The sequence below is a fragment of the Xenopus tropicalis genome, chromosome 8, assembly GCF_000004195.4.
Source record: "Xenopus tropicalis strain Nigerian chromosome 8, UCB_Xtro_10.0, whole genome shotgun sequence".
In the NCBI taxonomy this organism is placed as follows: Eukaryota; Metazoa; Chordata; class Amphibia; order Anura; family Pipidae; genus Xenopus; species Xenopus tropicalis.
This window is the reverse complement of record NC_030684.2, coordinates 15,771,996-15,799,300: the sequence shown is the minus strand read 5'-3', so window position 1 is coordinate 15,799,300 and position 27,305 is coordinate 15,771,996. Positions and strand designations below refer to the sequence as shown.

Here is a 27,305-nt window from a genome sequence, read left to right as displayed (position 1 = left end):
TAGTGACTGTCTGTGGCACCTTACAGCCCCCCTGGCATTCCCAGTACCCAGAGGCACAAACAGCCCCCCCCAGCCCAATAAATAGTGACTGTCTGTGGCACCTTACAGCCCCCCTGGCATTCCCAGTACCCAGAGGCACAAACAGCCCCCCCCAGCCCAATAAATAGTGACTGTCTGTGGCACCTTACAGCCCCCCTGGCATTCCCAGTACCCAGAGGCACAAACAGCCCCCCCAGCCCAATAAATAGTGACTGTCTGTGGCACCTTACAGCCCCCCTGGCATTCCCAGTACCCAGAGGCACAAACAGCCCCCCCAGCCCAATAAATAGTGACTGTCTGTGGCACCTTACAGCCCCCCTGGCATTCCCAGTACCCAGAGGAACAAACAGCCCCCCCAGCCCAATAAATAGTGACTGTCTGTGGCACCTTACAGCCCCCCTGGCATTCCCATACCCAGAGGCACAAACAGCCCCCCCCAGCCCAATAAATAGTGACTGTTGTGGCACTACAGCCCCTGGCATTCCAGTACCCAAGCACAAACGCCCCCCCAGCCCAATAAAAGTGACTGTCTGGGCACCTTACAGCCCCCCTGGCATTCCCAGTACCAGAGGCACAAACAGCCCCCCCAGCCCAATAAAATAGTGACTGTCTGTGGCACTTACAGCCCCCCTGGCATTCCCAGTACCAGAGGCACAAACAGCCCCCCCCAGGACCCAATTAAATAGTGACTGTCTGTGGCACTTACAGCCCCCCTGGCATTCCCAGTACCAGAGGCACAAACAGCCCCCCCAGCCTAATAAATAGTGACTGTCTGTGGCACCTTTACAGCCCCCCTGGCATTTCCCAGTACCCAGAGGCACAAACAGCCCCCCCCAGCCCAATAAATAGTGACTGTACTGTGGCACCTTACAGCCCCCCTGCATTCCCAGTACCCAGAGGCACAAACAGCCCCCCCCAGCCCAATAAATAGTGACTGTCTGTGGCACCTTACAGCCCCCCTGGCATTCCCAGTACCCAGAGGAACAAACAGCCCCCCCCAGCCCAATAAATAGTGACTGTCTGTGGCACCTTACAGCCCCCCTGGCATTCCCAGTACCCAGAGGAACAAACAGCCCCCCCAGCCCAATAAATAGTGACTGTCTGTGGCACCTTACAGCCCCCCTGGCATTCCCAGTACCCAGAGGAACAAACAGCCCCCCCAGCCCAATAAATAGTGACTGTCTGTGGCACCTTACAGCCCCCCTGGCATTCCCAGTACCCAGAGGCACAAACAGCCCCCCCCAGCCCAATAAATAGTGACTGTCTGTGGCACCTTACAGCCCCCCTGGCATTCCCAGTACCCAGAGGCACAAACAGCCCCCCCCAGCCCAATAAATAGTGACTGTCTGTGGCACCTTACAGCCCCCCTGGCATTCCCAGTACCCAGAGGCACAAACAGCCCCCCCCAGCCCAATAAATAGTGACTGTCTGTGGCACCTTACAGCCCCCCTGGCATTCCCAGTACCCAGAGGCACAAACAGCCCCCCCAGCCCAATAAATAGTGACTGTCTGTGGCACCTTACAGCCCCCCTGGCATTCCCAGTACCCAGAGGCACAAACAGCCCCCCCCAGCCCAATAAATAGTGACTGTCTGTGGCACCTTACAGCCCCCCTGGCATTCCAGTACCCAGAGGCACAAACAGCCCCCCCAGCCCAATAAATAGTGACTGTCTGTGGCACCTTACAGCCCCCCTGGCATTCCCAGTACCCAGAGGCACAAACAGCCCCCCCCAGCCCAATAAATAGTGACTGTCTGTGGCACCTTACAGCCCCCCTGGCATTCCCAGTACCCAGAGGCACAAACAGCCCCCCCAGCCCAATAAATAGTGACTGTCTGTGGCACCTTACAGCCCCCCTGGCATTCCCAGTACCCAGAGGCACAAACAGCCCCCCCAGCCCAATAAATAGTGACTGTCTGTGGCACCTTACAGCCCCCCTGGCATTCCCAGTACCCAGAGGCACAAACAGCCCCCCCCAGCCCAATAAATAGTGACTGTCTGTGGCACCTTACAGCCCCCCTGGCATTCCCAGTACCCAGAGGCACAAACAGCCCCCCCCAGCCCAATAAATAGTGACTGTCTGTGGCACCTTACAGCCCCCCTGGCATTCCCAGTACCCAGAGGCACAAACAGCCCCCCCCAGCCCAATAAATAGTGACTGTCTGTGGCACCTTACAGCCCCCCTGGCATTCCCAGTACCCAGAGGCACAAACAGCCCCCCCCAGCCCAATAAATAGTGACTGTCTGTGGCACCTTACAGCCCCCCTGGCATTCCCAGTACCCAGAGGCACAAACAGCCCCCCCCAGCCCAATAAATAGTGACTGTCTGTGGCACCTTACAGCCCCCCTGGCATTCCCAGTACCCAGAGGCACAAACAGCCCCCCCCAGCCCAATAAATAGTGACTGTCTGTGGCACCTTACAGCCCCCCTGGCATTCCCAGTACCCAGAGGCACAAACAGCCCCCCCCAGCCCAATAAATAGTGACTGTCTGTGGCACCTTACAGCCCCCCTGGCATTCCCAGTACCCAGAGGCACAAACAGCCCCCCCAGCCCAATAAATAGTGACTGTCTGTGGCACCTTACAGCCCCCCTGGCATTCCCAGTACCCAGAGGCACAAACAGCCCCCCCCAGCCCAATAAATAGTGACTGTCTGTGGCACCTTACAGCCCCCCTGGCATTCCCAGTACCCAGAGGCACAAACAGCCCCCCCCAGCCCAATAAATAGTGACTGTCTGTGGCACCTTACAGCCCCCCTGGCATTCCCAGTACCCAGAGGCACAAACAGCCCCCCCCAGCCCAATAAATAGTGACTGTCTGTGGCACCTTACAGCCCCCCTGGCATTCCCAGTACCCAGAGGCACAAACAGCCCCCCCCAGCCCAATAAATAGTGACTGTCTGTGGCACCTTACAGCCCCCCTGGCATTCCCAGTACCCAGAGGCACAAACAGCCCCCCCCAGCCCAATAAATAGTGACTGTCTGTGGCACCTTACAGCCCCCCTGGCATTCCCAGTACCCAGAGGCACAAACAGCCCCCCCCAGCCCAATAAATAGTGACTGTCTGTGGCACCTTACAGCCCCCCTGGCATTCCCAGTACCCAGAGGCACAAACAGCCCCCCCCAGCCCAATAAATAGTGACTGTCTGTGGCACCTTACAGCCCCCCTGGCATTCCCAGTACCCAGAGGCACAAACAGCCCCCCCCAGCCCAATAAATAGTGACTGTCTGTGGCACCTTACAGCCCCCCTGGCATTCCCAGTACCCAGAGGCACAAACAGCCCCCCCCAGCCCAATAAATAGTGACTGTCTGTGGCACCTTACAGCCCCCCTGGCATTCCCAGTACCCAGAGGCACAAACAGCCCCCCCCAGCCCAATAAATAGTGACTGTCTGTGGCACCTTACAGCCCCCCTGGCATTCCCAGTACCCAGAGGCACAAACAGCCCCCCCAGCCCAATAAATAGTGACTGTCTGTGGCACCTTACAGCCCCCCTGGCATTCCCAGTACCCAGAGGCACAAACAGCCCCCCCAGCCCAATAAATAGTGACTGTCTGTGGCACCTTACAGCCCCCCTGGCATTCCCAGTACCCAGAGGCACAAACAGCCCCCCCCAGCCCAATAAATAGTGACTGTCTGTGGCACCTTACAGCCCCCCTGGCATTCCCAGTACCCAGAGGCACAAACAGCCCCCCCAGCCCAATAAATAGTGACTGTCTGTGGCACCTTACAGCCCCCCTGGCATTCCCAGTACCCAGAGGCACAAACAGCCCCCCCAGCCCAATAAATAGTGACTGTCTGTGGCACCTTACAGCCCCCCTGGCATTCCCAGTACCCAGAGGCACAAACAGCCCCCCCAGCCCAATAAATAGTGACTGTCTGTGGCACCTTACAGCCCCCCTGGCATTCCCAGTACCCAGAGGCACAAACAGCCCCCCCAGCCCAATAAATAGTGACTGTCTGTGGCACCTTACAGCCCCCCTGGCATTCCCAGTACCCAGAGGCACAAACAGCCCCCCCCAGCCCAATAAATAGTGACTGTCTGTGGCACCTTACAGCCCCCCTGGCATTCCCAGTACCCAGAGGCACAAACAGCCCCCCCCAGCCCAATAAATAGTGACTGTCTGTGGCACCTTACAGCCCCCCTGGCATTCCCAGTACCCAGAGGCACAAACAGCCCCCCCCAGCCCAATAAATAGTGACTGTCTGTGGCACCTTACAGCCCCCCTGGCATTCCCAGTACCCAGAGGCACAAACAGCCCCCCCCAGCCCAATAAATAGTGACTGTCTGTGGCACCTTACAGCCCCCCTGGCATTCCCAGTACCCAGAGGCACAAACAGCCCCCCCCAGCCCAATAAATAGTGACTGTCTGTGGCACCTTACAGCCCCCCTGGCATTCCCAGTACCCAGAGGCACAAACAGCCCCCCCAGCCCAATAAATAGTGACTGTCTGTGGCACCTTACAGCCCCCCTGGCATTCCCAGTACCCAGAGGCACAAACAGCCCCCCCCAGCCCAATAAATAGTGACTGTCTGTGGCACCTTACAGCCCCCCTGGCATTCCCAGTACCCAGAGGCACAAACAGCCCCCCCCAGCCCAATAAATAGTGACTGTCTGTGGCACCTTACAGCCCCCCTGGCATTCCCAGTACCCAGAGGCACAAACAGCCCCCCCCAGCCCAATAAATAGTGACTGTCTGTGGCACCTTACAGCCCCCCTGGCATTCCCAGTACCCAGAGGCACAAACAGCCCCCCCCAGCCCAATAAATAGTGACTGTCTGTGGCACCTTACAGCCCCCCTGGCATTCCCAGTACCCAGAGGCACAAACAGCCCCCCCCAGCCCAATAAATAGTGACTGTCTGTGGCACCTTACAGCCCCCCTGGCATTCCCAGTACCCAGAGGCACAAACAGCCCCCCCCAGCCCAATAAATAGTGACTGTCTGTGGCACCTTACAGCCCCCCTGGCATTCCCAGTACCCAGAGGCACAAACAGCCCCCCCCAGCCCAATAAATAGTGACTGTCTGTGGCACCTTACAGCCCCCCTGGCATTCCCAGTACCCAGAGGCACAAACAGCCCCCCCAGCCCAATAAATAGTGACTGTCTGTGGCACCTTACAGCCCCCCTGGCATTCCCAGTACCCAGAGGCACAAACAGCCCCCCCCAGCCCAATAAATAGTGACTGTCTGTGGCACCTTACAGCCCCCCTGGCATTCCCAGTACCCAGAGGCACAAACAGCCCCCCCAGCCCAATAAATAGTGACTGTCTGTGGCACCTTACAGCCCCCCTGGCATTCCCAGTACCCAGAGGCACAAACAGCCCCCCCAGCCCAATAAATAGTGACTGTCTGTGGCACCTTACAGCCCCCCTGGCATTCCCAGTACCCAGAGGCACAAACAGCCCCCCCCAGCCCAATAAATAGTGACTGTCTGTGGCACCTTACAGCCCCCCTGGCATTCCCAGTACCCAGAGGCACAAACAGCCCCCCCAGCCCAATAAATAGTGACTGTCTGTGGCACCTTACAGCCCCCCTGGCATTCCCAGTACCCAGAGGCACAAACAGCCCCCCCCAGCCCAATAAATAGTGACTGTCTGTGGCACCTTACAGCCCCCCTGGCATTCCCAGTACCCAGAGGCACAAACAGCCCCCCCAGCCCAATAAATAGTGACTGTCTGTGGCACCTTACAGCCCCCCTGGCATTCCCAGTACCCAGAGGCACAAACAGCCCCCCCCAGCCCAATAAATAGTGACTGTCTGTGGCACCTTACAGCCCCCCTGGCATTCCCAGTACCCAGAGGCACAAACAGCCCCCCCCAGCCCAATAAATAGTGACTGTCTGTGGCACCTTACAGCCCCCCTGGCATTCCCAGTACCCAGAGGCACAAACAGCCCCCCCCAGCCCAATAAATAGTGACTGTCTGTGGCACCTTACAGCCCCCCTGGCATTCCCAGTACCCAGAGGCACAAACAGCCCCCCCCAGCCCAATAAATAGTGACTGTCTGTGGCACCTTACAGCCCCCCTGGCATTCCCAGTACCCAGAGGCACAAACAGCCCCCCCCAGCCCAATAAATAGTGACTGTCTGTGGCACCTTACAGCCCCCCTGGCATTCCCAGTACCCAGAGGCACAAACAGCCCCCCCAGCCCAATAAATAGTGACTGTCTGTGGCACCTTACAGCCCCCCTGGCATTCCCAGTACCCAGAGGCACAAACAGCCCCCCCCAGCCCAATAAATAGTGACTGTCTGTGGCACCTTACAGCCCCCCTGGCATTCCCAGTACCCAGAGGCACAAACAGCCCCCCCCAGCCCAATAAATAGTGACTGTCTGTGGCACCTTACAGCCCCCCTGGCATTCCCAGTACCCAGAGGCACAAACAGCCCCCCCCAGCCCAATAAATAGTGACTGTCTGTGGCACCTTACAGCCCCCCTGGCATTCCCAGTACCCAGAGGCACAAACAGCCCCCCCCAGCCCAATAAATAGTGACTGTCTGTGGCACCTTACAGCCCCCCTGGCATTCCCAGTACCCAGAGGCACAAACAGCCCCCCCCAGCCCAATAAATAGTGACTGTCTGTGGCACCTTACAGCCCCCCTGGCATTCCCAGTACCCAGAGGCACAAACAGCCCCCCCCAGCCCAATAAATAGTGACTGTCTGTGGCACCTTACAGCCCCCCTGGCATTCCCAGTACCCAGAGGCACAAACAGCCCCCCCCAGCCCAATAAATAGTGACTGTCTGTGGCACCTTACAGCCCCCCTGGCATTCCCAGTACCCAGAGGCACAAACAGCCCCCCCCAGCCCAATAAATAGTGACTGTCTGTGGCACCTTACAGCCCCCCTGGCATTCCCAGTACCCAGAGGCACAAACAGCCCCCCCAGCCCAATAAATAGTGACTGTCTGTGGCACCTTACAGCCCCCCTGGCATTCCCAGTACCCAGAGGCACAAACAGCCCCCCCAGCCCAATAAATAGTGACTGTCTGTGGCACCTTACAGCCCCCCTGGCATTCCCAGTACCCAGAGGCACAAACAGCCCCCCCCAGCCCAATAAATAGTGACTGTCTGTGGCACCTTACAGCCCCCCTGGCATTCCCAGTACCCAGAGGCACAAACAGCCCCCCCAGCCCAATAAATAGTGACTGTCTGTGGCACCTTACAGCCCCCCTGGCATTCCCAGTACCCAGAGGCACAAACAGCCCCCCCCAGCCCAATAAATAGTGACTGTCTGTGGCACCTTACAGCCCCCCTGGCATTCCCAGTACCCAGAGGCACAAACAGCCCCCCCAGCCCAATAAATAGTGACTGTCTGTGGCACCTTACAGCCCCCCTGGCATTCCCAGTACCCAGAGGCACAAACAGCCCCCCCAGCCCAATAAATAGTGACTGTCTGTGGCACCTTACAGCCCCCCTGGCATTCCCAGTACCCAGAGGCACAAACAGCCCCCCCCAGCCCAATAAATAGTGACTGTCTGTGGCACCTTACAGCCCCCCTGGCATTCCCAGTACCCAGAGGCACAAACAGCCCCCCCCAGCCCAATAAATAGTGACTGTCTGTGGCACCTTACAGCCCCCCTGGCATTCCCAGTACCCAGAGGCACAAACAGCCCCCCCAGCCCAATAAATAGTGACTGTCTGTGGCACCTTACAGCCCCCCTGGCATTCCCAGTACCCAGAGGCACAAACAGCCCCCCCAGCCCAATAAATAGTGACTGTCTGTGGCACCTTACAGCCCCCCTGGCATTCCCAGTACCCAGAGGCACAAACAGCCCCCCCAGCCCAATAAATAGTGACTGTCTGTGGCACCTTACAGCCCCCCTGGCATTCCCAGTACCCAGAGGCACAAACAGCCCCCCCAGCCCAATAAATAGTGACTGTCTGTGGCACCTTACAGCCCCCCTGGCATTCCCAGTACCCAGAGGCACAAACAGCCCCCCCCAGCCCAATAAATAGTGACTGTCTGTGGCACCTTACAGCCCCCCTGGCATTCCCAGTACCCAGAGGCACAAACAGCCCCCCCCAGCCCAATAAATAGTGACTGTCTGTGGCACCTTACAGCCCCCCTGGCATTCCCAGTACCCAGAGGCACAAACAGCCCCCCCAGCCCAATAAATAGTGACTGTCTGTGGCACCTTACAGCCCCCTGGCATTCCCAGTACCCAGAGGCACAAACAGCCCCCCCAGCCCAATAAATAGTGACTGTCTGTGGCACCTTACAGCCCCCCTGGCATTCCCAGTACCCAGAGGCACAAACAGCCCCCCCAGCCCAATAAATAGTGACTGTCTGTGGCACCTTACAGCCCCCCTGGCATTCCCAGTACCCAGAGGCACAAACAGCCCCCCCAGCCCAATAAATAGTGACTGTCTGTGGCACCTTACAGCCCCCCTGGCATTCCCAGTACCCAGAGGCACAAACAGCCCCCCCCCAGCCCAATAAATAGTGACTGTCTGTGGCACCTTACAGCCCCCCTGGCATTCCCATACCCAGAGGCACAAACAGCCCCCGCCCAATAATAGTGACTGTCTGTGGACCCTTACAGCCCCCCTGCATTCCCAGTACCCAGAGGCACAAAACAAGCCCCCCCAGCCCATAATAGTGATGGCTTAGCACCTTACAGCCCCCCTGGCATTCCCCAGTACCAGAGCACAAAGCCCCCCAGCCCTATTAGTGACTGTCTAGTGCACTTAACAGCCCCCCTGCTTCCAGTACCCAGAGGCACAAAACAAAAGACCCACCAAAAGAACACCAAACAAAAACTAAGATGCACAAACAACCCTGCTCATGAATAAGACGCACACACTTACAAAGCCCCCCCTGCAAATTCCCAGTACCAAGAAGACCACAAAACAAACCCCCCCACAAGCCACCAAAAATAAAAAACAAAATAGAATCAGACAAACCATGTCTGGGCAACCTATACACACAAGAAACCCCCTCACCCAAACGCATTCCTAACCCCCTAACCCACAAAACAACAGAAACGAAGAAAACAAAACAAACCACAAAGACCACCCCAGCCTAATAAACAAAGTGACCTGGTCTAGGTACATGGCACCTTACCCAGCCCACCCACACACCATAGGCAAAATTTCCCCACCCTACACACAACAAGAAAGGCCACACAAAACACACATAAGACCACCCCCCACCCCAAGAAAAAAAAACCCAACAATAAATAAAGTGAAACCTGATACAAAAATGTAAGCCACAACTATAAAACAGAACCCAACCTAAGAGCAAAATTCCCAGTACCAGAAGGGCAACCAACAAACAGAACACCCCCAGAACCCAAACTCCAAACAATACAAGTGACTTCTGTTGCACAAACCAACTTACAAGCCACACACCCCCTGGCAATTCCCACAAAAACTCCCACAACACAAAGACGGCCCACCACAAACCACCAACGCCCCCCCACCCCACCAATCCAAAATACAAATAGTGACTGTCACTGTAACAACCGAGAACCTTAACAGCCCAAAAACCAAACCTAGAAGCATATATCCAACCCAGTACCAAGAAAAGCCACAACAAACAAACCCCACACCCCACAGCCCCCAAAAATAAAATAGTGACATAGTCCTGTAGGACCCACCCCACTATAAACACGCCCCCACCACGGGACAACAAACATTAACCCCCAGTACCCAGCCAAAACAGGAACAAACCAAACAGCCACACCCCAAACAAACCCACCAAACACAAACAAACCCCAAACAACCTAAACAAACAAAAAAAATAAAAGCACACAAACACCACTAATATCTAAACTGTAAACCCGCCGACACAACCCTTACAAACCACCCATGCCGGCAAAAAGCACCATATACCCCCCCAAAATAAACCCCACAGCCAACCGCACACAAAAAAACCCACAGCCACACACAAGACAACAAATAACCAAACCAAAAACCTACAAAGTGACTCCGTATGTGACACCTTACAAAGCACCCCCCCTGGCAAAAAAAACATATACACCACCAACAAAAAAAACCAATCCAAAACAACCCACAAAGGCAAAAAACCACCAGAACCAACACCCCCACCACCCCACAGACCCAACAAAAAAACCCCTCAACAAAACTAAACAGAACCCCAAAAAAACCAACTGAGCTCTAGCCCTAAAGCAAACAAAAACTTCACACAGCCACAACAAAACCCCCCTAAACCACGGCAAAAACATTAAAGCCCGACGTACCCAAAGACGCCAACCAAAAACAGCCCCCACCCCCAACCCCAGCCACAACAAACCAAAATAAATAGAAATACACCCTGCCTGAAAAAAAAACAATCAACCCACAAAACAAACAACACATAAAAACCAGGTAACCGTTAAAAAAATAACACACTTATTAAACCCCATACTAACAGATGAATAGATAGACATTACTATCAACCACTATAATCTAAGCCACAAAAAGTCAACGAAAAGGCAAAACAAAATCCCGATTCAATCCAATCCTGAAAACCAAACAAAAAACAAAAAAACAAAACCACAAACACACAAACAACAACAATGACAACAAACAACCACCAAAACAACACAACACAAAAACACCACACCAAAAAACACCAACAAAGTCACCAAGACACAAACCACGAACAAAAATCAACGACACTAATACCGATACCACACAAAAAACAAACCACACACTACAAAGCAAAAACGATCATAGCCATAACAAAAGAAACACTGATCCAAGAGAAGCAAACACCTCATGTACACAACATGCATAAAACCACCCAAAAAACCCCACCCCGATATAGTCGCTCAAACTATGCACCCACCACACCAACCAGACTCCAACAGAACTCTATTTAGTAATTCAAAATAAAATTCATATACATTATAAATAGTAAGATAGAGAAAAAAAACCAACCACCATCAAACCACTTCTGCTTAGCAGTATACACCACTCACTCACCCAAATGGCGAAACCTCCGGAGAAATACACATATTGCAAAAAAATATCTAGGCAGAAAAAATAAAAGACAAATTCATATAAAATTAGCTGCTGAACTTTAAAATATAATGAAATACTGCTTAGACCCCTAAACTGAATAATTAAAGCCCACTGCAACCAAAGAATAAATACACAAGGCAAGAGCAACTTGGGACAAAACAAGATAAGATAACGCAGAAAATAATCATCACAAAAACAATATACACAACAAAAAACAACCGCCAGCTCCAGTAACACAATATCAACAGGCACGTAAATAACCAACCAACTTGATTGCAAAACACCAACCATTGAGATGCAAAAAACATCATCAGCAACTTAAAGCAAAATCTCTAACTTAAAAACAACCACCATAGCATTAACCAAACTAAGCCTACAAAACAGGTCCTCACACCCAAAACAAACCAAACAAAACACACCCACAAGGAAACCAAAGTTTTGTTCCAGCCAAAAAATTTCCCACTAACAAACTTACCCTCCTCAAAAAAGGAACTCACAACCCACAACATACTTAAAGTTAAACATGACTAAGCCCACAACGCAGCCTAAGAACCAAAACCCACTAGAAACCAAGCATGGTGCAGAGTGCCAAATGACACCAAAAACGCAAAAAACAATCTCCTCGTGAGACATAAAGATAAACCAAAAACAACACAAAAGAACCCCACCAAGGATAACATTACCCTTAATCAGAGAGCGTAAAGAATAAGAAACATCTAATACCAGAAATAACCCCGAAACCCACAGGATAAACCCACAAGAAGCATTCAAGTTACAAACCCATAAAACACTCACCAACCACCCTTACTTCCCCCCAGCCACCACACGCCCAGAGATAATAATCACACCAGAGTCATATACACACACTTCCAAGCAATTAATTTGCCTTCTCTTCTGAATATCTAAACAAAATAAGCACAATTCAAATTATTACCCAAAAAATAGAAAACACAAGGACCCAAACAACCACCCACACGACACCCAAAGTCCATGAAACACCACCAAAGAACTCAGATACAAAAAACACCCAAAACAACACAACAAAAATTAAAGAATTGCTCTGTGAACTTTATTTCAATAACCCCATCTCTCTAATATAAAGAACAACCTAACTCCCCCCACTCCATTCCAGTAAACATTCCCCCTCTTGATCCATTACATCCCATTCCCCCAAAAGTCAACTTCCGAACATCCACAGATTCGATCAAAACGTCAAAAAACCAAAACCACGCCGAACACCCTAAACACCAACCCAAAACCAGACGAAAAGGCAACACCAGATACCATCAGCTATCACACACGCAAAGCCTCACCAAAACACACTCAGGACGAACCGCCTCAAAACACTGTCAACAAGAAAAAAAAGCAACATCAAAGACACAAAGGTATAGGACCTCAAAAAACAAAACAAAAAAACTTGTTAAACCAAGAAACCCCCATCGAAGCATCCAAGAGACACCTGCAGGACTCATATTTTCGAAGACCAAAAAGAGACCCAACCAAAAACAAATCTTTCACCACGTACATCCCAAAATCTCCATAACATTTAAATATTACTAAAAAATAAAATAATACCTAACAACATCATCAAACCCACAAATAGGCGGCCCATGTAATCTGCCCACCCCAATACACCGGGTCAAAAAAATTAAAAATCGGCAAAAATATATATCAACCTGCTAAAAAGAAATTGGCGCCCATTTCAAGTACAGGTACTGTTTATTAATAAAACAGCCGCAAGCCAAATAAAAGGAAAATCCACCCAATATTAACCCAATATAAAATAAAACCCACATATAAGCAAAGCTGTATCTGCCACCACCATAAGCGTCCCATCCCTACTACTCTCATAGTTGGACCTCACGTACCAAGCTAAAAACCTCGTTTTATCTCATTACACAGAAAAAAAGGGAAATCATAATTAACCATTAAATACACACCAATAAGGGAACACTGTTCTGCCCACAATAAGAACAAAAAAAAACGGCAAATTACTAAACTCATAATAGTTAGAAGAACCAAAAAAGATACAAGGATGTTACTGTATTATTATCTCAACAGAGAAAGGAATCAATCCTTTAACCAAATATAAAAATACAACAGCCATAGGGCCAGTAAGTCAAAGCAACGCCACCAAATGAAGCGCACACACAAAAACAAACAGACAACCACAACACCAGCAACACCAGCCCAACGAAAACACAACCACCACAAAAAAAACCACAAAAAAACACAACACCACACCACAAGAACCGTAAATTATATAACTTAGTTGGAACAACCTACCAGGTAACCTGTTACTTGATCCGTGTTCTAACTAATCCCTAAAAGTTCTAACATAAGCATGAATATTCGGCCGATATAACCCACCCGTAGGTGGGATACCGGAAGAGAAAGATCAGCTCGGCTTAAACGCAAGAATGTATGGCCCACAAATTCCATTCCTTCCTGGACCCGAACACACTATATTACCATAGAAAGCCTAAGACAACAGGGCGAATACCACCTTTACAACTGTGCGCTACCTTGTTTTGAGCCAATGTTGGCAGCTCTTCAAGTCTCACCTTCACTATAGCTAACTATACACGATTCTCAGTTCCCAATTTACCCCACGCCACAGATTTTGAGACCTTATAAGAATATGCAGCAAAGTTCCCCTTGAAAATCTAAAACTCTGCACGATAAACAATGCGTCCTTTTTGTTGACCCTGCCGACACACTGCATACCAAGACAAATAAAAGGCCAAAGATCTTGGTCAAATGCAGAACACCACGAGAAGTTCGAGCGTCCACCTAGAGGAGAGCAAAAAAAGGAAGAGCAAGATTAATTCACAGTCTCCATCTCAAACCCCACCAGCAGGCCGGGCCCTATACACCAATTCAGGGGTCTCCTTCATTTAGCTTTGCGTTATGAAGCCAAGTACGTCACTGCGTGTGATTTAATCCTCTCAGTAAGCAATAGCAGATGTTATGAAGTTAATAAAGCTGCTCTACTGGCCTAGAAAATGATAACCTAGCCTGCATACTAAAAATATCATAGTACAGGTATGAGATAACACTTATCCGGAAAAACCCGTATCCAGGAAAGACTATGAATTACAGAACATGCCCGTCTCCCATAGACTCCATGTTTAAAACTGATTTTCTTTTTATCCACTGTAATAATAAAAACAGTACCTGTAACTGTGGATACCCAACTAAGAAGATAATTAACCCCTATTGGGGGCAGCAACAGCCCTATTGGGTTTATTAATGGTCTAAATGATTTCCCTTATTCTCTTAATAATAAAAACCAAACCACAACAAAAAACAAACAAACAAAAAACCACCAAAAAAACAAGGTCGACCCTGACTATCCCAACTAAGACATTACAAATATAATAAATAACACCAAACTATTGGCGCGCCACACGAACACCCTATTGAAGGCTATTATTTAATTGACGTTAAAAATGATTCGCACAATATATCCTCTGTAATAACTCCCAAAAAGACAGTACCTAAGTACTTGATACCCAACTAAGATAAAAACCTACCCACCGTAAATACTGGCGCCCAAACACAGCCCTATTGGTTTATTTAATGGAATTAAAAATATATCCTTTCTCATATAATAATAAAACAGATACTAATGACCCAACTAAAATATAATTAACCCTATATGGGGGAAAAGCCCTATGGGTTAAATATTTCAGATTAAATGATTCCCTTTTCTCTGTAATAAATAAAAACATACCCTTACTTGATCCCAACTAAGATATAATTACCCCTTATTGGGGCAGAACAGCCCTATTGGGTTTAATTAATGTTTAATTGATTTTTTAGTAGACTTAAGGTATGGAGTCCAAATTACGGAAAGACCCCATACCCAGAATACCCTTGGTTCCGAGCATTCTGGATAATGGGTTTTTACCTTCAAGTATGTTATAGAATGGTCGGGGGCGTGTCCAGCCGCGCATGAAGCAGGGCGCACTTCACGGCGCTCCCGGGTCTGGCCGTGCTAATTGCCCCAAACAAAGAATACCCCTGCACAACCCACACCCCACCACGCTGAAAAGGCCCCCTGCCCTTCCTCTCCTACCCGCCGCATCCGGAGAGGCTTCCACGAGCTGCAGCGGCGGAGATCCGACTGCGGCCTAGGCGCGCCGCGGAAGCCGCGGGCTAAATTTTTGGGGCCTACCCATCGCACCATATCAGCGCGGAGCACCGGTCTTTGCGCCCAGGACCAGCCCAAAACCCCGGGAGGCCGGGAAAAGACCAAGGTGAGTTGGCCCTGACCCCGGGGGCGCCCTTTTTATTAACCCTGACTCAGGGCTACAGTGTGTTCCACCAAAGGCCCCATCTAAACTCCCTGACAGCCTACCATGAGCTGTTAAAGCTACAGACTACAAAATAAGGCTGACAGCAGAATAGGCATATTTCCACTGAGACCAACCTATGTGGTCTTAAACCTGATCACTGGAACTAGTATCTACTGAATAAGGGTTCAGCCCTGAGATGGTGAACTGACCCTCAAGATATAACAGCACCGCGCATAGAGCGCTCCTCCTTTAATCTCTCTGCCAAACAGACCCATCAGCAGTACCAATATATACAACAGAACATTGTCTGTAATACTGACCGCCACAATGGGGAAACACTCCCAAAAGCAAAAAACAGAAGCTGTCACACGACTGGAGCGCTTTGCTCGCACGGAACCGCAGAGCTCTCAATCAATCTCGCCCAACGACTCGCTCCCACCATCACCAGGAATGGTAGCGGAGACACCAGAACCATCACCAAGTGAACTCCTTTCAGCAATAATTGAAAGTCGCACCGCTACAACATCACAACTGGAAGAAATCAAGGTGGACATCTCACTCCTGCGCCACGACCTCCAGAACATCAGAGAACGTACCACGGAGGTAGAAACTAGGGTCTCCACACTAGAGGACACAGTCTCTCCTCTTCCAAATAACATCACGGTCATAAAACAACAACTTCAACAAGCACTAGACAAAACGGAGGATCTAGAAAAACAGACTCCGTAGGAACAATGTGCGAATTGTTGGCCTACCTGAGAAAGTGGAAGGCCAAAATCCGGAGACTTTCATTGAAAACTGGCTCAAACAAACCCTAGGAAACGACACCTTTTCCACTATGTTTGTAGTTGAAAGAGCCCATAGGGTTCCTACCAGGCCACATCCTCCTGGAGCCCCTCCAAGGCCATTCCTGCTGCGTATGCTCAACTACAGGGACCGAGATGCTGCCCTAAAAGCTGCAAGGATTAAAGGTCCCATCACCTTTAACGGAACAACAGTCTCTTTGTATCCAGATTTTTCGCCAACAATACAAAAGCAAAGAGCTACGTTCACTGCAATCAAAAGGCGTCTTCGGGAGGCGCACATCCCTTATGGAATGATATACCCTGCGAGGCTGCGAGTACAAGATGGCGATCGTGCGCAGTTCTTCAACTCACCAGCGGAAGCTGACGACTGGCTAACTCGTAGGAATCCAAGGCGTTCACCACCACGTGATTGAAGAGTAAGCAATCAATTACTCTTGAACAGCTGCAATGGCTGAGCATCTTGAACAATATCCGAGGGTCACTTACCCCTGACACTCCTTTCCATTCTGTGAGCACCTTAAGGCCCCAGGCTGATGAGATTGCTGCCCCAAGGATCCTATTAAAACACACCTCAAGGACCCTGGAACTCCAGAAAACTCTATCCTTTAGGTGACTGTTTTGGAAGGGGAGACCCCCCGGCAACGATTAATATTGGGACAATGTCACACAGCCTACGCAATGACCCTTATTCTTTATACGCTCCTCCAGATGCTTTTGGTCTGGTTCTACTACAGAGCTCTGATGCTGCGGTAGCTTTTTGCTATCCCTCCTTTTTGGATATATACTAGTTATTCCTATTTTTCTAAAGTTCCTGCTATATTGTTCAGATGAGTGCGGACACGCTCACTAAAGCTTCTATAAGCATACTACAGTTTTGGGTACTAGACCCGCCTAAGTTGGGAAGGTGGGTAGGGTGGGATAGGGAATTTTGGTTGGGAAAGTTATGTTTTTTATCTGTCTATATTATCACTATTCAGGTCTTACAAGTCTATAAGATACTCCTTTACAAACACAAAATAATGACGGACATCGCTCACAGCGGCACCAATCTAAACCCAATGCAATATGGCTAAAATTTCAGTGACCTCTTGGAATATAAGAGGCCTTAATTCAAAATTTAAAAGGAGCCTTATGTTTACCTATCTAAAGAGATACCCTCCCTCTATCCTCCTACTCCAGGAGACCCACCTTACGGGCCAAAAAATTCTAGCACTTAAAAAACCCTGGTGGGATGGCACTATCACTCTACCTACTCCTCCTACTCCAGAGGAGTCTCAGTGCTAATACGCAAAGGGGTGCCATTCGAATTAATCAAGCTACATACAGATTACTATGGCAGATTCATGATTCTTCATGGTCTCCTAGCTCACAAACCCATAACAATTATTAATATATATTTGCCGCCGCCGTTTGCTATGTCCGTTTTAGATCAAATTGTCTCTAAACTGGCAGAGTTCCCCATAAGTCCATTTTATCATCATGGAGACTTTTAATAATTGCATGAATCCCTCCCTAGATAGATCCAAAGCAGAACCCAATACATCTACTAGACTTGCGGGATGGGCAGACGCTCTTCACCTTACGGAGGTTTGGAGATGGAAAAAACCCCACAGCGAGAATCTACTCCTGTCACTCACTTACTCACAGGTCCCTATCTAGAATTGATCTGGCATTTGCCTCAGCAGACCTATTGCCTATGGTTGACACAATACAATATCTACCCCAAGCCCTGTCAGACCACTCCCCACTTAGCCTTTCTCTCCGCTGGAACCCATCCCCGCTAGACAGATTATGGCGACTGAGCCCTCTGTGGCTTAAAAACGAAATAGTTGCAAGTCAAAACCAAAAAGCATATACAGAATTTTGGGAACTAAACAATAACTCTGCCTCGCCATTAACGCTTTGGGACGCCTCTAAGGCAGTCATGAGGGGTGAATTAACAGCTGTAATATCCCAAGCGAGAAATGAGAGAAAAAAGAGCAGTTAAATGAGGCGGAAAAAAGTTTTGTAGCAGCAGAAACTGCACATGCCCAAAACCCTACAGAACACACTTACGAACAACTCCTATCTGCAAGGAACTCCCTTAACCGGGCGACTGTCTCATTAACAAGAAAAGCAGTGCTATACCAGAATCAGCGCGTTTTTGAGCAGGGACAAGAATAGCAAGATACTAGCCTACCTCTCCAAACCCCAAAACAACTCTGCAGCGATACCCCACATTCGCCAAGATGACGGCACGCTTACCACAGAACCCAAGAACATTGCACAGCAGTTTGCCTCCTACTACAAGAACTTATACACAACCACAACCACCTACTCTACGACACAACTAGCACAGTACTTAGCAAGCATACCCATTCCACAAATAGCCCCAGCAGATAAGGCATATTTAGATGCCCCGATCACAAAGCAAGAGGTTGCCGAGGCAATTGCCACCCTCCCCTCAAATAAGACACCAGGCCCGGATGGATTACCTTCCAACTGGTATAAGGTACTAGCTGAATACATCCCCTCTAAACTGCTAGAAACTCTACAATATGCCTATGACAATCAAGCCCTACCTGCATCCTTTGCGGAGGCGTTAATAGTGGTCATTCCGAAGCCGGGCAAAGATCCATCCCTCTGTTCCTCATACCGCCCCATCTCCCTAATTAACACAGACGCCAAAATTTTGGCCAAAATTCTGGCGACAAGGCTCCAAAGGGTGGTTCCCGACCTGGTCCACCCGGATCAATCAGGCTTTATGCCCGGGAGATCCACTGATATTAATTTAAGAAGGCTCTTTACCAATCTACAAATCCCTCACTTAGAGACCGATACCAGAGTTGTTGCCTCCCTAGACTCAGCCAAAGCCTTTGATTCAATTGAATGGGGATACCTATGGGAGGTCTTGTCCGGCTTCGGCTTTGGCCAAACATTCTTAAAGTGGATCAAGTTACTATACCAGCATCCCACAGCGAGAGTCAGAGTAAATGGGATTACATCTCCCCCATTCTCACTGGAAAGGGGGACTCGCCAAGGCTGTCCGCTCTCACCAATATTATTTGCTCTAGCAATAGAGCCTCTAGCCATACTGATTAGGAACTCACCGGAGATTAGAGGCCTTACATATGGTAATATCCACGAAAAATTATCGCTATATGCAGATGATTTGCTAATATACCTTGCAGATCCCAGAGATTCGCTGACCTCTCTACTGCAGCAAGTGGACAAATTTGGACACTACTCCGGTCTGCGAATCAACTGGGATAAATCAATCCTTTGCCCTATAGATCCTCTTCAACCACAACCAGTAATACCCAATATACCTTTAAAATGGACCAATCAATTTAAATACTTAGGAGTCTGGATAACCACAGATCCTACTAACTATATACCACTTAACCTAGACCCCTTGCTGTCTGATCTCAAAGCCCGACTGACCCAATGGTCCAAGTTACCACTTACACTCTGGGGCCGCATAAATATAGTAAAAATGATATACCTTCCCAAATTTTTATACATACTGCACAATGCCCCAATCTTTATCCCTAAAACCCTTTTAAGAAACTTAACCAGATTATCCTACCATTTATTTGGAACAATCGACCCCCAGAATGGCCTGGACAAAACTATGCGCTCCACTAGCCGAAGGAGGCCTAGCCCTCCCCCACTTTTACCATTACTTCTTAGCTTCACAAATACACTACCTACACTGGTGCTTCATTCATGACCCCTACAATCCAAATCTGCAGCTCCAGGCAACTATACTTGGCTCCCTGGAAGGATTACGCAACTTTCCTTACCGGCATCTTAAAGAAAGATACAGCCCACTGCCAACAACTTTAACTATTCCGCATAAAGCCTGGACCATTGCACTTACACTATTCAAACACCCGCCACCCTTACTTACACCTAGGCTTCCTCTCTGGGGCAACCGATATTTACCACAATGTAGGACACTACACAATTTCATATATTGGCCCCGCCATGATATTAAATACTTGGGAGATCTTATGGAACACTCAACCTTCCCAACATATCTGCAGATCCGAGAGAAAGCTCAACAACCTAGTCTCCCCTTTTATAAATATTTGCAGCTGCGATCAGTATTCAGGGACCAATTTGCCACTCTTACCCCTCAGCTCATTTCTTTAACAGCGGAGGAAATCTTACAGTCTAACAACCCAGTTAAGCTTACTTCAAACCTATACCAAAATCTACTCTCAACAGGCCCAAAACCCTTCCACTCCGCACAAATATGGTGGACTTCCCAAATACCAGCACTCACCCAAGATGATTGGGAAGAGGCAACAGATACAATATACAACTGTCTTATATCTACCAGAGACAGGCTAATACAATACAAAATCTTTCACCACCTGTATATCACACCACTAAGGTTGCATCAGATGGGCCGTACCCCAACAGATCGCTGCCCGAGATGTGCAGCAAGCTCAGCTAACTTTTTTCACATGATCTGGTCATGCCCCCATATTGCAAAATTCTGGTCAGCAGTGACCAAATATCTGTCAAACAACTTAGCCTTCCCCACTGTGACTGCTCCTGAAACCTGCTTGCTAGGAGTTCTAGATACTATAATTGCCCAAAATAGCTCCCGGTTACGCTACAGAATATTGCTGTTCTATGCCAAAAAAACAGTTGCAATGCATTGGATGGGCACTACCCTCCCTACCGTTACAGCCTGGAAGAATCTAGTGAATGCTGTTGTTCCTCTGTACAAACTCACATACGAGAATAGGGGCACGCCCGATAAATTCGATAAAGTGTGGGGCCCTTGGTGTGACCTGGAGGGAAACTGAAGGACTCCACTCCCACTCACATGGTAAAACCCCCGGCACTCTTCCACTCCTCTCCATCACATCCTGAGCATTTAGCTCAGTAGGTAGATGAACCCAATCTTATGTAACTGCTGCCAGAATCATGCTTAAACCTTATATTGTCACATCTTCCCCTTTGATATTTGTAACAAGCCTTAATGACAGACCTGAAAAGAAAGACCAGCATATTCTCTTTAATGTAATGTTAAGTGTGTTACTTTATGTTTTGTTTGTATGAAAAGCAATAAAATATACCTTTCAAAAAAAAAGTATGTTATAGAATGGTCAATTTTTAATTAGTCTTCATTTTTTTCATAGTTTTTTTTTTTTTAATCATTTGCATTCTTCGTCTGGCTCTAAATGGGGGTCACTGACCCCGGCAGCCCATAAACTACTGCTCTGTGAGGCTACAGTTTTATTGTCCTTTTTTATTACTTATCGTTCTATTCAGGTGCTCTCCTACTCATGTTCAAGTCTCTTATTCAAAGCGCTGACTGGTTGCTAGACTAATTTGAACCCAAGCAACCAGACAGCTGCTGAAATTTCGAATTGGAAAGCTACTGAACAAAAGCTAAGTAAAATCCACAAATAACCAAAGCAAGATCCAACACAAAAGATACCCTCCAAGCTCTTGAAACAACCACAAACAACGCAGAAGCCATATTTATAGCAGATCCTACACCACACAATTACAGAGACTTCGCCGCTGCCCTCAGACACCTCAACTTACACCGACTTGAACTAACCAAAAAACAACTGTTACATGCCACAGCCACTACCTTTGCCTATGGAGACAAAAATGGCAAACCCCTAGCTTTTCTAGCTAAAACACCAGAGAGCACTACAGCAGTCCCCAAAATAATATCCAACACAGGAGAAACTTTTATCTCACCAACTGACATAGCCACAGAGTTTAGTAAATACTACACTTCACTATACACATCGACTGCACAATACTCTAACCAAGAACTCCATGACTACCTTAGCACACTCCCTCTACCTGCACTCGCACGACAACAAACAAAATAGGTAGATTCTCCGATCACTCAATTTGAAATAGCAGAAGCCATACTATCTCTTCCACCAGGAAAATCCCCAGGCCCCGACGGTTTCATAATAGAATGGTATCGTGCGCACGTTAAGGAAATAGTCCCTAAACTGCATGAAACACTAATGTTCTCCCTTGAGAGTTTCTCGCTCCCTAAATCATTCTATGATGCAACCATAGTAGTCATACCCAAGCCCGGAAAGGACCCCACACTCTGTTCCTCGTACAGACCAATATCTCTACTCAATATGGAGATAAAAATCCTTGCCAAAATTTTAGCCAAACGACTCATAAAAGTGATATCCACTCTAGTTGAGCCTGACCAGACAGGATTCATGCCATCCAAATCTACCAGCTTCAACCTCAGAAGACTCTTTCTTAACTTACAAATCACACATGAGAACCCGGGCTCCAGATTGGTGGTGTCCCTAGACACTGCCAAGGCGTTTGACTCCATAGAGTGGCCATACCTGTGGGAAGTTCTTGCTAGAATGAACTTCGGCCCAACCTTCATTAAATGGATTAAACTTATGTACAAAGAACCCAAAGCCACTATTAGGGTAAACGGAATCCTATCCCCCACAATCTCACTCACCCGAGGCACCCGCCAGGGATGCCCCCTTTCCCCACTCCTTTTCGCACTCGCCATCGAACCCATGGCAATTGCGATCAGGCACTCCCAGCAAGTCAAAGGCCTCGTATATAAAACAATTGAAGAAAAAATCTCACTATACGCGGATGATACACTATTATACCTTGCTGACCCCCACAACTCATTCACATCAGCGATCCAAATAGTCAAGCGCTTTGGCAGATTCTCGGGGCTACAAATTAACTGGGAAAAATCCATAGTTTTCCCCTTGGATGGACAAGCACCACAAATGACAGAACCAGAATGTACCCTCAAAGTCGCAAATTCCTTTAAATATCTAGGTATACATATTAATAAAGACCCAAGCCTTTTCTTGCAAGATAACCTCCATCCACTCCATAACCGATTTAAAGACACCCTTAAATTCTGGACAAAACTACCTTTAACACTAATTGGAAGAATCAATATATGTAAAATGATTTTTCTCCCAAAGTATCTATACATCTTCAGCAACACCCCCACCCACATACCCAAGAAAGCCCTACAAGACATTGACCGGACACAATCCGAATTCATCTGGGGAAACAAAACCCCCACCCTTTCCAGAGCAACACTTAACGCCCCCATAGACCAACTAGGTCTAACATCCCCCAACTACGAACTATATTACTTAGCTTCCCAATCCTTCCACGTGGCCAACTGGAAAACATTTGATACCGAAAACCCAGCATCACTATTAGAAGCCCTTTACTTTACCTCCATTGAAAGTCTACACAACGCCTCTATAGAACCCGAAAAGACATTAGCCCTTTACCGCCTGTCCTGGATGCCACCAAAAGAGCGTGGGACAGTATGACACATCTCACCAATGCAGCAGGACTACTATCCCCTGACGCACCAATATGGGGCAACACCAACTTTAAAACACTTTGCAACTTTCCCAGAAGCAGAAACCTGGGCCAAACTGGGACTCAAACGTATAGACCACTTGTATACAAACGGAGCCCTAAACACCTTACTCCAATTACGCCAAACTATCTCCCGACCCGACCTGTCAGAATTCAGATATGTCCAAATTTCACACCTTTGCTTAGCCCAATTCTCAACACCACCGCTACAAATACAACACACTGATCTGGAAGAATTAATAACCCAACCAACTAGACAAAAACTCCTTTCCAACACATACAAACACCTGGTATCCAAGAGGTATGACCCACGGCCCAGAGTAAAATACAAATGGGAATCAAGCGGTATTCGCCTAGACCCAGATGACTGGGACGAAATCATTGATAACCTATACCAACCCCTAGTGAGTGTTAGAGACAAGCTCATACAATTCAAAATTATTCACCAAACGTACTTTACACCCTATAAATTGTACACCATTGGAAGACTTGCCTCTCCCACTTGTTTGAGATGTAAGGCCCCCTCCGCTAACTTCTTCCACCTGATATGGGACTGCCCTGATACGCAGAAATTCTGGAAACAAATTGTACACTTTATGGCTACAGAATTGTCACTTCCTCAAGTCTATAACCCAACTACATGCCTACTAGGCTTACTTGACTCCCTGGTGCCCAGAACATATACTAGATGCCTCATGAGACTGCTTTTCTTCTATGCCAAAAAGACCATAGCCATGCACTGGATGGGCGCAACCCCACCAACACTAGCCAAGTGGATTACCTTGATTAACTCGCAGCTACAGTTGTACAAACTCACCTACTTGGCCAGAGGCTGCATAAACAAGTTTGAAGGCGTCTGGTCCCCATGGCTCGAATCCACAGCAACAACCGCGGAATGAAGAAAGTGACCGTCCAGCTCCCCTCCCCTCTCCCCTATCTCTTTCTAACCTTTCCAGTTAAAAAACAAAATCAATAAAAAACACTTAAAAAAAAAAAAAAAAATCCACAAATAAAAAAAAAAAGACCAATTGCAAATTGTCTCAGAATAGCCATCTCTTCTACTAGATTGTACTAGAAAATACCAGCCTGTGTGTTTTCCCCTGTTTGGTTAAGGTGACACTTAATATTTATTCTCTGCCATCTTGTTTCTGTATATAGATATGCTTTCGTATAAGGCAATGAGATGCGTGCAACAGAAAATCTTGCCGTCGGTCTATCCCAGACTCACCTTGAATAGTTGCTTCTCTACATCCTTTAACCGCTGTCTCAGCAGCTTGATGTCAGTCTTATAGCCCTCTACCTCCATGTTGCGCCTTTTCTCCAGAGCCTCGTATCTCTGCGCCATCAATTGCAGCCGCTTGGCCACCTTATCTGAACGTTCCTGGTATAAGAATAACATTGGATATTAATCTCACAAACAGATGTTGGGTAACTGTAACACTACAGGAGGACTAGGGGAGATAACCAGTCACATTTTTATAAAAGCGAACAAAGCGGTTTTTTATTTGCTTTCTTCTTCTGACTCTTTCCACAGTCAAATGGGGGTCACTGACCCCGGCAGCCAAGAAACTATTGCTCCGCGAGGCTACTTTTAATTGTGTTGATTTGAAAAACCCATCATACTGTTCTTCGACTTCAGCTTATTCTTCCGCTTTTTCTTCTTATTCTTAGCGCCCCCCATTTTCTAAACGCTACTCCACCTACAGCTTTAGGGTACAACACCCAGACTCCCCACACTTCTTCGCCCTATAGCGGAGCAGGCTGCTTGTGCTTTTCTAAGCGATTCCCCCGTCTTTTTGTGGCGCTGCTCCGAACACCCCAATTTTCCATTGACTTTGACAGGGAAGAGTGAAATGAAGAATGAAACAGCGACAATTGCTGGATCCCAAAGGGGGAGGGGCCAACAACAGCCAATCAAATATAACCCATTGACTTTAATGGGAAAATTTAAACTGCGGCCAATCTTACAGCTCTGAGGCTACAGTCCCCAAACTTGGATCACATAGTCATGGGGCCAGCCTGAATGAAAATATGATGATGTTAGATGCCCAAAAGTGGGCGGAACTGTGAACAGCCAATTAGATTTTACGTACTGACTTGGCGAAAATCCAACCTGCTGCCATTCTCACAGTAATAACACCGGGGTCCCCAGACTCTGCAGAGTTAATGCAAAGTTTGCAGAGTTAGTCACTGGGTAAGTACAATTCCAGGTTAGAAAAAGTGGGCGGAGCCACTAACTGCCAATCAGATGTCACTTGTTGACTTTCAGTGGGGAAATTTAAATTGCTGCCATTCAGACAGTATTAAAACCAGGGTCCCCAAACTTTGCACAGTGGTTTTTACTATAGAACTGTGGTCCAAGGTTAGAGAAAGTGGGCGGAGCCAACAGATCAAATTTCCTTTAGTGACTTCACGTTTTTTAACCCAACATAAAGTTTGTTCTCAAACTTCCATTTCTAGTTGTTATTGTTATTTCTTTATTCAGGCCCTCTCCTATTCATATACCAGTCTCTCACTCAAACCACTTCCTGGTTGCTAATTGGGTAATGTAAACCCTAGCAACCAGATGACTCGGGAGTGGCTGAACAAAAAGTAAAAGGAGATTTTGTGATACTCACCATTAAATCCTTTTCTCTCAGGGCGTCTGTGGGACACAGGGACCATGGGGTATAGTATCTACCAGCAGGAGGCAGGACACTAGAGAGGAAGAAGAGTATGAAAGCCCCTCCTCCCTGCTACTATACCCCCGTGCACAGGGCCGCCATCAGAAATCACGGGGCCCCTCACAAAAAAAATTTCTGGGCCCCCCTCCCACAAATACAAAGGACTCACAGATATGAGACATTGGTAGGCAGCAGGGCCCCCCTAGTACACTGGTAGCCAGGGTACATGGTAGCCAGCAGGGCCCCCCTAATACATTGGTAGCCAGCAGTGCCCCCCCTAGTACATTGGTAGCCAGCAGTGCCCCCCCTAGTACATTGGTAGCCAGCAGTGCCCCCCTAGTAATTGGTAGCCAGCAGTGCCCCCCCTAGTACATTGGTAGCCAGCAGTGCCCCCTAGTACATGGTGGTAGCCAGCAGGCCCCCCCAGTACATTGGTAGCCAGCAGGGCCCCCAGTACATTGGTAGCCAGCAGGGCCCCCCCACCTTGGTAGGCAGCAGCCCCCTATACATTGGTAGCAGCAGTGCCCACCCAGTACATTGGTAGCCAGCAAACCCCCCCTAGTACATTGGTAGCCAGCAGGGCCCCCTAGTATATTGGTAGCCAGCAGTGCCCCCCCGAGTACATTGGTAGCCAGCAGTGCCCCCCCCTAGTACATTGGTAGCAGCAGTGCCCCCTAGTACATTGGTAGCCAGCAGTGCCCCCCCTAATACATTGTAGCCAGCAGTGCCCCCCCTAGTACATTGGTAGCCAGCGGCCCCCCCTAGTACATTGGTAGCCAGCAGTGCCCCCCCTAGTACATTGGTAGCCAGCAGGGCCCCCCCCTAATACATTGGTAGCCAGCAGTGCCCCCCCTAGTACATTGGTAGCCAGCAGGGCCCCCCCTAATACATTGGTAGCCAGCAGTGCCCCCCCAGTACATTGTAGCCAGCAAAACCCCCCCTAGTACATTGGTAGCCAGCAGGGCCCCCCCTAGTATATTTGGTACAGTGCCCCCCTAGTACATGGTAGCCAGCAGTGCCCCCCCTAGTACATTTGGTAGCCAGCAGTGCCCCCTTGGTAGCCAGCAGTGCCCCCCTAGTACATTGGTAGCCAGCAGTGCCCCCCTAATACATTGGTAGCCAGCAGTGCGCCCCCCATACATGGTAGCAGCAGTGCCCCCCCT

General features: G+C 48.6%; 2 protein-coding genes and 1 long non-coding RNA gene across 4 annotated transcripts in view; 2 read left to right on the top strand and 1 right to left on the bottom strand.

The window, feature by feature from the left end:
* Positions 1–27,305, top strand: part of LOC108645372 (serine/threonine-protein kinase mig-15-like) — a 429,797-nt gene that overhangs the window by 230,840 nt on the left and 171,652 nt on the right. The gene's annotated exons all lie outside the window — the stretch shown is intronic.
* Positions 1–27,305, top strand: part of LOC101734594 (coiled-coil domain-containing protein 77-like) — a 597,836-nt gene that overhangs the window by 497,278 nt on the left and 73,253 nt on the right. The window lies entirely within an intron of this gene.
* On the bottom strand, positions 24,708–26,138 carry LOC116407017. Its single transcript, XR_004219991.1, has 2 exons — positions 26,098–26,138; positions 24,708–24,860 (listed from the first exon to the last, which is right to left on the bottom strand). It is a non-coding gene; the product is annotated as an uncharacterized LOC116407017 (long non-coding RNA).